This window comes from Cydia strobilella, chromosome 5, assembly GCF_947568885.1.
Source record: "Cydia strobilella chromosome 5, ilCydStro3.1, whole genome shotgun sequence".
Classification (NCBI taxonomy): domain Eukaryota; kingdom Metazoa; phylum Arthropoda; class Insecta; order Lepidoptera; family Tortricidae; genus Cydia; species Cydia strobilella.
The window spans coordinates 6,100,478-6,114,591 of record NC_086045.1 but is presented as its reverse complement, the minus strand read 5'-3'; the positions used below and the strand labels follow the sequence as shown (position 1 = coordinate 6,114,591).

Genomic DNA, 14,114 nt, shown 5'->3' with positions numbered 1-14,114 from the left:
CAAGATGGCGTCGCTGTACAAGTGTTGAGACTGAGCTCCACAAATATATTATAAGAATAAATTATATAAGTCAGTTTGTTCGTCTTTCCTTCATCACCATTATAACATGGTGTCAGAAGTGTCGTGATGAGTGACTCAGAAGATCAGACAGAAGTCAAACGGAAACAAGAAAAAGTCACACGCGCCGAACTTGCACCTCCAACAACGGAAATGGCGGAGGGAAGTGAAGATGTCGGAATCAAGTCGCATGGACTTGGTACATCTTTACCGAAGCTCATGATTTCGTCGGACACCACAAATAATAATGCGGAAGAATGGAAGAGGTGGTGGCAGCGGTTTGACATATATTTATTGGCATCGGGACTTGACAAGGCGGACGACAAAAGAAAAATTGCAATCATGCTGCACTCCATGGGCGTTAAAGGTTTGGAAATCTTTAATTCTTTCAACGTAGACTTCGACAAATGCCAATTAAAGGAAATCAAAAAGAAATTTGACACTCATTTTGAACCTCAAAAAAATCTTACCATGACACGTTATATGTTTTTCACACGGAAGCAGAGTAAATCTGAAAACATCGATGATTTCCTAACTGATTTAGAGAACAAGAGCAAAGATTGTGAATTTAAAGAGCTGAGAGAGTCTCTTATCAGGGATATTTTTATTGCAAACATGAGTTCTGAGCTGTCACATGTTCGACAAAGGTTGTTACAAGAGCCCAATTTGTCATATGCTAGGATGCGTGAGCTTGCAAAAGCTGTCATTGCGGCTCAACAAGATTCGGACAGAATAGTACAGGAGAGCACCGGCACACAGAATGTGTTGCAACTGAGGGGCAGAAGCAACAACCGCAGTAACAGTCATCACAGATCAAAGTCAAGATACTCAACGTCAAGTCAGTCACCGTCAAGAAGTCAGTCAGCATCAAGAAATCAGTCAACGTCAAGAAATCAGTCAACATCAGAATATCAGTCATCGGGTCGACCACACTACCAGTCAGCTCCGTCGAGGCCATGGCAGAGAGGTCAGCAGTCTACATGCACGCGCTGTGGGCAGGTGCATCGCTTCAAGTGTCCAGCAGTCAACGTACAATGCAGGTCATGTAACTCTTATGGTCACTTTGCAAAATTCTGTTTTAAAAATAAAAATGTAAGACAATTAGAGCTAGAAAACCTCGATGATGATAATGCTTACTGCGCTGAGAGGTTATTTGTGGGGCAAGTACAGAACAAAAACAGAAATAAAAAGTCTTGGTACTTAAATGTCAATGTCAATGGTCGAGATATAAATTGCCTTTTAGACACTGGGGCCGAGCTTGATTTGATGTCGTTACAAACTTACAAAACTTTAGGGCTCAACAATATAGTTGAAACCACTCTTACTGCTAAGGCATATAGGTGTGAACTTCCAATAATAGGGGAAACAGAATTGGAATGTCATTTCAATAACAGAGTAGAGAAAATAACCTTTGCAGTGACAACTGTAAATGGTGAAACCATTTTAGGTCTAGATACATGTGATCGAATTGGTATAGTCAAACGTGTTTATCAGCTAACTGAGGAAGTAATAGAAAAAAATAATTGTCAAATTCTTACACAATATAATGATGTTTTTCAGGGTCTGGGGTGTCTACCTCCTGTCTGCCATCTGAAACTGAAGTCTGATGCTGTGCCATGCATTGATCCTCCGAGGAAGGTACCATTTGCGCTACTGAAGGACCTACGGGATGAGCTGGATCGCATGGAGAGCATGAAAGTCATTGAAAAAGTCACCAAGCCAACGGCATGGGTCAACTCTGTAGTGGTCACCGTCAAGTCAACAGGTCAGCTTAGAATATGTCTAGATCCTAGAAATTTGAATAAAAATATTATGAGAGAACATTATCCATTAAAAAATATTGATGAGATTAGGTCGCAATTGAAAGGTGCTACTTGTTTTTCACATCTGGATGCGTTCTCAGGTTTTTGGTCTTTGAAACTTGATGAGGAGAGTTCTGAACTTTGCACATTCCAAACTCCCTTTGGTAGATATAAATATCTTAGATTACCTTTTGGCATAAATGCATCAACAGAGATTTTTTATAGAGTCATTAATGAGTTATTTGGTGACATAGAGGGCGTTCTCATTTTTGTAGATGATTTTTTAGTTTATGGTGAGACCCCAGAGATTCATAATCAACGACTTAAAAAAGTGCTAGATAGGGCTAGACAAGTCAATTTAAAATTAAATAAGTCGAAATGCAAATTTGGAGTGTCGGAGGTAGAATTTTTAGGATATATTTTTAACCGAGATGGTGTCAAAGTCAGTCAAGAAAGAGTCAAGGCGATCAAAGAGATGCAAAGTCCCAGTAATCTTAAAGAATTACAAAGATTTCTCGGGATGGTAAATTTTGTAGGATGTTTCATTGATAATTTGTCAGCAAAGACCACTCTCATGAGAACTTTGTTAAAAAAAGACGTGCCCTGGCAGTGGGACAGTAACTATGAAAAAGAATATTGTGAATTAAAGGAAATAATATGTAACACGCCAGTTTTAGCACACTATGATGTAAATTTGCCACTGATTCTATCAGTAGACTCGTCAAAGTCAGCGATAGGTGCTGTAATTTTACAGAATAATAAGCCAATTGCATACAGTTCAAAAACACTAAGTCACAAGAAAATTTTGCACAAATTGAAAAAGAGCTATTTGCAATTCAGTTCGGATGTTGTAAATTCAATCAATATGTCTATGGACGTAAAGTCATTGTGCACACGGATCATAAACCATTGGTTTATCTGTTTAAAAAGCCTTTGCATGAGGTACCAGCAAGACTGCAGCGTATGATGCTAACTTTACAGAAGTATGATTTAGAAGTTATTCACATACCTGGCAAAGAAATGTATATATCTGATACTTTGTCTAGAGCAGCTATGAAAGACCATTTTATTCCAGAAAATGAATCTGATATGTCTTACCATGTCAATTTAGTCGAGTCAAATTTAGCGATCAGTCAAGAGTACAAAAATAAATTAAAACAGGCAACCATTGATGACGAAACCCTTCAATTGTTAAAAAAATATTATTTTGAAGGTTGGCCAAGTAGTAAAGATAAAATCAATTTATTAGTGAAGCCATATTGGAACATGCAGGGTGAAATTCATGTCATAGGAGATTTATTGTTCAAAGGGTCAAATTTAATTGTTCCAAAGTCCATGCAAAAAGAAATATTAAATAAATTGCATGAAGGTCATCAAGGGATAAATAAGTGTCTAAGATTAGCTAGAGATTCATTATATTGGTCTAACATGTCTGCTGATATAAAAAATGTAGTGGAACAATGTGACACCTGTGCCAAGTTCAAGCCATGTAATCAAAAGGAACCCTTAAAAAACTATGAAATTAGCAAATATCCTTGGCAAAGAGTTGGCATTGATCTAATGCACTTTGATAACTTAACCTACATTGTAGTAACTGATTATTACTCAAAGTACATAGAGACAGCATTGTTAAAAAATAATAGTACGGCTCAAAATGTCATAATAAATTTAAAGTCAATATTTGCCAGACATGGGATACCTATGACATTAGTGTCAGATGGTGGTCCTCCCTTTCAGTCATCAGAATTTAAATCATTTCTATATGAATGGGACATAGAACATATAGTAACAGCTCCTTATCATTCAAACTCTAATGGCCAAATTGAAAGTGCTGTGAAAATTTTAAAAAATATGTTCAAAAAATGTAAGGAAGATGGATCAGATCCTTACTTAGCATTATTACAGTATAGAAATACAGCTAAAAATCATATGTTATCACCGGCTGAGTTATTAATGTCTAGAAAATTAAGAAGTAAGATACCAGTAAACTTTAACAAACTCAGACCTAAAGCTGTGACATTTAAGGAATACAAACAATCAGCTGTTAAAAATAATGAAGATATGTCTAGATATTATAATAGGAATGCTAAATCAATGTCCATTTTGTATCCAGGAGACCAGGTTTATTATAAGAAAAATCCACACAGTACTTGGGAAAAGGCTGTAATTGTTAAACGGTTAAGTAATAATAGGTCATATGTGATAAAAACTAGTAATGATGTAACTTATGTAAGAAATAGGATTCATCTTATTCATAACTATAGTATCTTGAATAGTGACTTGACACAATCGTCTCCCATGCGATCTTGCTCACCACGAAGGGAAAGAAGTATGGAAGTGGCAGAGGCAAGACAGGAGACGGGTACTCCAGCACCAGTAATAACTGATCACAGAGTGACGAGATCAGGACGTGTTGTTAAACCTCCAAAGCGTTATATAACGGAAATTTAGATATAATATAATTTAATTAAGTCAACTGAATGTAAATGTAGTTTTGCAATTAAGCTATTTCATAAAATGTAAACTAAATTGTGTAACTGTAAAGACCAGTTAATGAAAAGACTGTATCATAATTTGTAGAATATTTTATTGTTAACTATAAACATAAATACATTGATTTTAGTAATGACCATAGAGACCAGTTAAAGGAACAGACTGTCATGTTTAAATGTGAAGATTATTTAATTGTTAATACTTAGGTAACTGAAAGACTTTAACATAACATGTTGTAAAGATGAGTTAAATAAGAGACTGGTCATCAATGTAATTATAATATAAACTTAAGGAAAGGGATGTTAGGTTGGTAATAACATCACTAGTTTAGTTTGACATTTAGTGTTATCTATGGCAACTCTCTCTTCTACCCAAGATGGCGTCGCTGTACAAGTGTTGAGACTGAGCTCCACAAATATATTATAAGAATAAATTATATAAGTCAGTTTGTTCGTCTTTCCTTCATCACCATTATAAAGGCAAATTTTGGGGTCTTAGTAATAGGGTCCCGTTTTTACCCTTTGGGACCCTAAAAAATGATGATCGTAGAAGAGTGGAGATTTTGCTCTCGGAATATACTTGCCTACTTGGCTCTGATGTTCCGAATTTGTCTTGATACAAAAATGATATCTTCCTTTAATGCAATGTGCCTTTCCGTCTGCTGTAGAGGTAAAAACTTTTAACTGCAAGGAAGTCCACAAACGCTGGTCAGGCTATTTCTCATAAATACCAAGTTTTTTTCGTATTATGACGAAAGTGGAGGACCCGCGCGAAATCGCCTTTTCATACAAACGTCGTCCTCATTTTCCTCTCTGGATATTAACATTACTGAAAATATTTGTATGAAATCTGTTTTTCCAATTTTTTACAATTATCAAAAAAATCTAAAAAAGTCAAACGTAGGGGCATAGCTATGGTTAATATATATCAAGTTATGTAAAAGTATTTTCCATAATGTCAATATCCAGAGAGGAAAACGAGGACTACGTTTGTATGGAGAAGCGAACGTCCCCTTTCCTCTTAAGTAAAAGGTTCTTCGACGGGCGTGCGTGAATGCGACAATTCAATATGTTTCGCTTACCAAGTGCAACCCACACTATCAAGGTTACCTACATACATTATTTTCCCTTTTCCTGATAAATAAGATCACTCCCCACCACTCGGGAAAGTCAGTGAACCACGTAGCAATCGAAGCCTGCATATGGCCAGATAGTGTTCAATCATTACTTAAGTACAACCAACTTCGGTGACCCTTCCCTCTCTCTTTTGAGTGGGCGATTTCGGTTGTTTTAGGGGGAAGGTTGATACATGACGGAGGTCAGGCACGTTGGACAAGGACTTGCGTTCGCGCAGGTTTCGCAAACATCTTGCAGTGTTGTGACGGTTGCTATTGAGTGAACACGTTGAGTGCTGTGCGCAATTTTGAACCTTCGAAAGTGATGTGTATACACGAAAGGGCTTAAACAACAAAGGTAATGTGCTCGTTGCATAATTTGTGCCAGTTGCGTTTTGTCTTTTTTGTTTGTTTACTTAGGAAACCGTTGGCTATACCTAAATCAACGGTTTCCTAAGTAAACAAACAAAAGTAAGTAAGTAATGTTTTCAACGATACGGGACCTTTAATTTCTATTGTACTTTGCACCTTTTATTAGGGTTTTTTTAAGTGATTATAAAGGTCGTTTTTGTGTTAATCAAAGTTCGCTTCGTATAAAAATGTTACAGTTTTGTATTTTACTTAGTAGATATTTTATATCCAATTGAAAAATAACCCTGTTGGACAAAACGCTGGCATAATATTATACTGGGGGTACTTGCAGTTCCACAGCAGTGTAATATTTATAAGTTCTGTTTAAAATCTATAAACATCTAAAATATAATATTATACCGAAATCAAACTTTAATGAACGTTAACAAAAAACAATGTTATAACGAAACACGTTTAAATTTTCAAAAAAAAACACTAAACATTATTTTACTTACTGATTTAAACTAACACGATTTTCACTCATAATTTAAAACTAATCCGGGACTTAATCGCGTATAAACGCGCGGTTTGTACGCGATTAAGTCCCGTATTAGTTTTAAATTATTTTACTTCTTTTCAAATGTTTATTTTGTTTGACTTATTGATCATCAAAACGAAATTAGGGTAAATAAGGCTAATCGGATATTGGTTAATCGGTTTTGAGTATAAAATGGAAACATTGCTTATAAGCAAATAAATACACGGTGTTACGTTCAGTATGTATGCTATATGGATCAAACGAAGGCGACAGAGGATTTAACCCCCATGGGCCATGTACGTTCAGCGAAAATAAATAAATTCTAAGATATCATTAATTTTCGAACTTATCAAATTACAAAATAATCAAGTGACAGGTCTCCCTGAACTGTAATTTTGCATATGCCCTTACAAAATAATGGTCAGGAGTCTAAATCATACATTGTCATATGAACCATATTTTACTGAAATCTGTTTTTGTGTTAACTAGGATTTCGCCTTATCGAGGTTCTACTGTGTATATACTTTGTTAAATGAGCAAAAGATACCTCGTCAATGTGCACATTCAAAAAAGCTGTGATAGCACTGTAGAAGTCTAAAAATAAAACAAATTCCATAGATAACACCACTACTAATTATTAAATAGTCGGGAGTAACGTTAGACTTGATGTAATAGATTGATCCCTATTGGCTATGTGCGAAGTTGGTGGGTGAAATACAAGCGATGCCGACGTATAATAAATAAATAAATAAATTTTATAGGACATTCTTACACAGATTGACTAAGTCCCACGGTAAGCCCAAGGAGGCTTGTGTTATGGGTACTCAGACAACGATATATATAATATATAAATACTTAAATACATAGAAAACACCCATGACTCAGGAACAAATATCTGTGCTCATCACACAAAATAAATGCCCTTACCGGGATTCGAACCCAGGACCATCGGCTTCACAGGCAGGGTCACTACCCACTAAGCCAGACCGGTCGTCAAATCGTATGTACGAAGTGATGAAAATATTATTAAAAACAACATATGTTATGCCGACCTATGTATACCTTAAATTGCAGATGCGTTGTGTTTGTATCAAACATATTTATGAGCGGAGCGATTTCTGAATTGAAATGACAATCATTAATTTATTAGGATTACTTGATGATTAAGACCTTCCTAATTGGCGTCGTACCTATTATGCAAATACGTACTGATTATTATGCCGGCTTGTTTTCGTTGCTAATGATATGCTAACCGGCTTTATTGCCTATAAATACATACACTCGTAGTACAGCCAGCTGCAGAGAAAAGGTACCGCGCTGCATAAAGTCTGAATTTTATTCTTACGGAATTAATGTAGATAAACAAAGGTGCGTGGCCGGTGACAAAAAACTGCATATATTCTATATTTATTAGATTTATTTTATATTCTACTACAGAAATATTGGCTTTGTTAAAAGGAAACTAAATTTTAACATAAAACATTTTTTATATTAATGGAAAAGAAAAAGCTGCTTTTATCGGGTAGTTTATTAATTGCACTGGTATCACTATGTCACTGGTATCAAGTTGCGGGCCGCTTAACATAATTTTTCACTAACCTTCGTGATTGAGTGCTCCCGTAATCGCTTTTAGGCTTTAATTTAAACCGCCTTAAAAAAGGATAGCGGTTATCAATTTGATCGTTTTTTTGTAAGTACATATTTATGTAGGATATGCTACCGCAAAACTCCGTCATTTCTTTCTACCTACATTTATTTTTAGGTTTTTCTGCGGGCCCTTACTTTGAGAACCCCTGACTTGCCTGCAAGTGTCACTGACAGTAACAGTTGTTTGTTTATATTAATGACGGGTCACTCACGTGTTTTAAGTCGAAAACGCTCGACATGTTTCACTCCGTACCGAGGAGCGTCATCAGGAGCTTGCGTCGACGGTGACGGACCGGCGCAGACTGCGGGCCGCAGCCCTCCGCGCCCGATGACTCGGCGCGGGCGCCGGTGGCGGCAGGGGGGGCGAGAAACTACCCTCGTTTACGGCATTATTGTCAAATGATGGGTTGCACACAACACTCACTACGTCATTCGCTAATGGTTCGTCCACACTGTCCACCGACGTAGTACCCAAAACAGTTTTCCAGCTCGGAGGCACTGACCAACCACAATCACGGTTAAAATTCGGATGACGACCAATTTCGATAGCCTCCCGTACTTTACATACAGATCGATATCTGAGGGCAGATTCGCACCATCATCCGTGCCACTTATCTTCTGTGCCCAGAACACTGTTTAATCGGGCCTTGAACCTCTGTGATCCACAGTACTTGGACCATGAGCTGGGTCACGTGAGGCGGGTATTGGAATGCAATGGCTATAACTGGAGGCAGAGTTATCGTGTTGTGAACGCATCAGCGCGTCCCCGTTTAACTACGGCAGAGAGATTGCCCCTATACCTACCTTACATTAAGGGCGTGACGGATAAAATCGGACACTTATTACGCCGGAGATACTGCATTAAGACGATTTTCCGTCCTCATATGAAGCTAGGACAGGTGCTGCGTTCGCCAAAGGATAGGGAGCCTTTGAACAGTCCGGGTGTATACATGATTCCTTGCTCCTGTGGGAAAAACTACATAGGAGAGACGGGCCGAAACATTTCCACCAGATTGTCCGAGCACATACGTAGTATGAAGAACAGGGAGAGCCGGGGTTCTGCGGTGACGGAACACGTGTTGGATTCGGATTCGACTCACTATATACGTTTCGATAAGGTAACTGTGCTGGCGAAAGAAAAGTTTGTGATTCAGCGAAAAGTACGGGAGGCTATCGAAATTGGTCGTCATCCGAATTTTAACCGTGATTGTGGTTGGTCAGTGCCTCCGAGCTGGAAAACTGTTTTGGGTACTACGTCGGTGGACAGTGTGGACGAACCATTAGCGAATGACGTAGTGAGTGTTGTGTGCAACCCATCATTTGACAATAATGCCGTAAACGAGGGTAGTTTCTCGCCCCCCCTGCCGCCACCGGCGCCCGCGCCGAGTCATCGGGCGCGGAGGGCTGCGGCCCGCAGTCTGCGCCGGTCCGTCACCGTCGACGCAAGCTCCTGATGACGCTCCTCGGTACGGAGTGAAACATGTCGAGCGTTTTCGACTTAAAACACGTGAGTGACCCGTCATTAATATATTTAATATGTCTATGTCTCACGGAAGTTTTGTTATTAAAGTTGTTTGTTTACATTCGTTCCGTGAGAATAAAATTCTGACTATAGAAGTTTGTATGCAGGAGGGATACTTTTTCTCTGCAGCTGACTGTACATGTGACCAATTGCCGATACGATGGAAATTGTATACTTACCTAACCCCTTTATTAGAGAATAAACTTTTGTGAAGTAGGTAGCTTTACAAAATGCTTTCTGTACGTAGCGTAGTCAGACAGCATCACATAAATAGTGATGACTAAAGTGGCCAAATACAAAGTAATACACCTTTAACAGAAATAAAGATGTGTTCCGATATATTTGGCCACTTTTGGCCGTCATAACAATACGAGTATATACTTATTTGATGCTGATACCGTACCTAGTGTAAGTACTTACAGAGTTCTCAATGCAACGTCACGAGTTACGAATCATGTTGAGCCTCCCTATTGGGTACTCGTTTTGGGATTACCTCTTCTCCCACCCAAAGTTCGATGAACTGACGACGAGGTCAAAGATGTAATTTGCCAAGATGACGTGCCAACCAACGAAAGATTTTATGAAACAAATCAAGGTGTATGAGAACTCCCCTGATCCGCATTGGCTTGGGGACTCCAAAATGCTGTTGTAAAGGTGACATGAGGATACATTTGCGACAATACTGCTGCGGCATTTATCCCACTGTTGTATTTGTCAATTTTCTTTGATAAAATGAGTGACAGATTGAACGTCATAATCGCCGCAATAATGCGGCGGCTAACGTCACTATGTCAAAATCGATGTTGCTGCCCAGATCTTTGACATTTGTGGCAGCAATGCAGTCGGCAGCAATGTCGCGCCGCATAACTGCAGCAAAGATGCTGGCGTAGTTTGACTCGGAACTAGTAACGGTACCAAATTTTTTAACAAGCAGGAAGCATTTTTTTGAGGTCTTGGTGGCTCAGTTTGCAAAGCGCTGGAGTAATAGATCTCACCCAAGGCAGTAATTTTTCCACTTTTAAATTTATTATAAGCTTAGTAACGGTACCGTTAGTCAAATCAATCACCTACTTGTACTTTGATACGATCTTTATAACAATGCCAAGTAATATGTGCTATATATAATTTTTTTGTCAGATTTTGATAAAATTGGTAGGTTTGAAAAGCTCCTTATTCTGGTCGGAATAAACACGAAATCCAAAATTGCGACAAAAAAAAATTACGAACATTCCCATTGAGTTACGGAAAATTCCATACGTTTTCCGCAACTCAGTGGAAGATTTTGTAGGACATTTTATCAAAATCCACCAAATTTTATCAAAATCTGAGAAAAATGTAAAAACGACAACAAAATAAATAAAAAACGAGTCGGCCTCGCGTACGAAGGGATCCGTACCATTACGCAAATAAACGGCAAAAAAATCACGTTTGTTGTACGCCCCACTTAACTATTTATTTTATTCTGTTTTTAGTATTTAATGTTATAGCGGCAACAGAAATAAATCATGTGTAAAAATTTCAACTGTCCAGCTATCACGGTTCATGAGATACAGCCTGGTGACAGACAGACGGACAGACAGACAGACAGACAGACACATAGACAGACAGACAGACAGACAGACAGACAGACAGACGGACAGTGGAGTCTTAGTAATAGGGTCCCGTTTTTACCCTTTGGGCACGGAACCCTAAAAATGACCCAATGCCGTAATATGTATAAGTAGTGTCTTTGTAAGTCGGGTATTTGTCAGTAATAGTCACGTTTGCTTGATAACCGACTGGATCTAAACGTCTTTAGATTTGCATAAAACACGGCCAAGCAGCCTGTGATACATGTCTGTGAAGTTGATTAGGGCTAGGATAATTTTCTCTAAATTCAAAGCAACAACTTAGGTAATTTGTGTGATACTAGAAGGATACTACGATTATCGAAATTATAAGTAAGTACGTCAATTGCCATCTCTATCGCTCAAACCCAAAGGAAGTGATAGGCTTGGGTATATACCTATTACGAATATTCCTTCTCTTTCTTCAGGGATTCACAAACATCTAATAATTGTAGTTAATTATATCCGATCGGTTAGTCGACATCAATCGTTATTTGTTTTACATGGGGGCAAAGTTGTTGTTTAACCTCTCGGTTAATATTTATACCCGAAAATATTCCAAAATGAACCACGAAAGTAGCGAGTGGTTCGAACAATGGAATCTTGAGCGTTGCGAGGGATTAAAGGCACACGAGGGTTAAACAAATTTTGCCACCGAGTGAAACACAATGACCGACTTACGGCCATTTAGCTTCGTAATTTATGTTTGCTTTTTTTATATTTAAGGATATCTTAATTAAGATATTTTATCTATCTATAATTTTGAGCCAGCTTTGCGAAAACTTGTTTGTAATAAGTTATTATACCATGCTATGATTGTAAACATTTAACCGATTTGCAAGACCGAAGTGATCCCATAAAAAGGTTTATTTTATATCGATTTCTTGTTTTAACCGGTAAAACCAAGGAAATTAGAAAGCAACCACGGAAACAATTTGGATCCCATTACGTTTAAACAAAACCACGGAAACAATTACAATTAAAAACAATTGTCATAAGTAAGGGTACATCATTTGTTTTGATTAAAATGATGTAGAATGACCCCGTATTTTCAGATTTATTTGATAGTGCGCAGAACCGGAGTTCTGTCTGCTTGCATAAAATCGTATTAAATTAACATTCCACTGAAAAAATATCTAAGCGGGCCGTGTCATGTTACTTTAATATATCGCCCATTTAGCTTCTATTGGTGACTGTACGTTTACATAAAGGTTCTTTAGTGCTCCTCGCAATGAGATTCATTCTTATTGATGAGGGTCGTGGTTCTGTGTGGCAGAATCATTTGTTTAACGGCGCTCCTCTATTTATTTCGGTTTTAGGCGCAAGCTTGTCTAGACATTTTGATCAGATATCATTTGTTATTTTTCTAGATCATTTTGCATTATATTAACTCGGTTGATATTAAGTAGTCCTAATAGGTTTGTCTGCGTGTAACTGATTTGTGATAACATATAAATCCAATCTAAACCAAATCTTATACCATAAAACCAACTGCATTCTTCTTCTTACTCGCCATACTCCAGGATTGTTTGCAAGGCGGGTGGTTAAAGTGTTTTATATATTTCACGAAAAATTTATAGGTACAAAGAAATGCTTACCATTTAAAGGTAAATAGACGTTAAAATACAATATTGCGCTCCAAAACGCGAATCACTACATAGCTAAAATTGCCGCCAGGCTAAAATGGGACTGGGCGGGACACGTCTGCCGTATCGGGATGCTTTGTGGGCCAAAACAACCACCTGTTGGGTCCCACAAATTGTAAGGCGTCACGGTAGACCTCGTGGGAGAGCTTGACGGAGACTGGTGGGAGACTTCAGGGTTTAGGGATACGTGGCAAAATAAGGGGAGGCCTTTGCCCAACAATACAATATGGGCTCATAATAATAATAATAATAAGCCCCCTGGGCAGCTTGTGGCGAGCTGAATGGGAAGTGACGTCCCTTGGGTCCCGAGAGTACAATCTGGGGCTCTTCAAGGCAAGAGTTAATAGGTATCTCATAGGTAAGCGTGCTCCACTGTAAACCGCATCATCACTTACCATCAGGTGGGATCGTGGTCAAACGCCAGCCTATAAAAAAAAGGTCAGGCCCCTCTCTCCGGCTTGCCTTCATTGGCCGGCAGGGCTGAAGTGAACACTTAGTAGGGGCCGCAGCACTCTCACCTCTGGCTTGCCTTTACCGGCCGTCCAGAGTAGGGTTTCAGAGCTATATGCTCGCAGGGTGGAAGTCACAGTCGCTGTTTACAGCGGTGAAAGCGGTGCATACCTCTCCTCATCCTGTGCCACTCACGCAATGTTGTCCCCTTGTCGGTCCGTACGAGCGGCCATTTTCGGGGAACTGTAAGTTGGCGAGTCACCTGCCCATTTTTTTAATGATTACGGCAGGTGCCATAGTCTTATCCATACGTGCCATAGTCCCGGTAATCAATCCACTAGTATCTGCACCCAATAGCCCTGTTTCTTTTTGTACCTTTTATTTTACAACACATACCGGGGCTTATCCTTGGGTGCACTGCTATAGTGCATACAGGGGTAATCGTCGGTTGGTGTCACATCACATTTAGTAAATTGTCTAATATAAGCAGCCTCTGCGTGTTGGCTTCAGCCCCACGCACGCCTTCCAAATGTCCGGGACCCCATGGTCCCGAGATATAATTAATAGACGTTCACTATATTGGCAGCTTGCAAATTCCCTCGCTCTCAGTATCACCGGGAGACAACACTACACTTCTGACACGTGGTCTGAGGCATTGCGATGTCACCTTCACGTGCCACTTAACCTCAGCCCATAGTACCCTCCCGCTTCCTCAGGCTCCGAACACTGTTTTAGTTTGACACGTATTACAACATTTTCCTCAATTACGCTAAAACGTGTCAAATGTGTCAACCTACGTGCAGCCGGTACATCGGTTATCCAGCTTTTAAGTAGCGTATCTACGTCGGCCGATTCTCTTTTCACAATGTGATATGGTTTTCATCTTA

At 39.0% G+C, this 14,114-nt stretch overlaps 1 protein-coding gene across 1 annotated transcript in view; it reads left to right on the top strand.

Moving 5' to 3' along the window:
- Nucleotides 1-5,697: 5,697 nt before the first annotated feature.
- The window catches only part of LOC134741376 (proton-coupled amino acid transporter-like protein pathetic), a 45,602-nt gene continuing 37,185 nt past the window's right edge, over nucleotides 5,698-14,114 (top strand). Inside the window, exon 1 of the mRNA XM_063674137.1 lies at nucleotides 5,698-5,824. The gene's annotated coding sequence lies outside the window, so the exon portion shown is untranslated. The remainder of the gene's footprint in view (nucleotides 5,825-14,114) is intronic.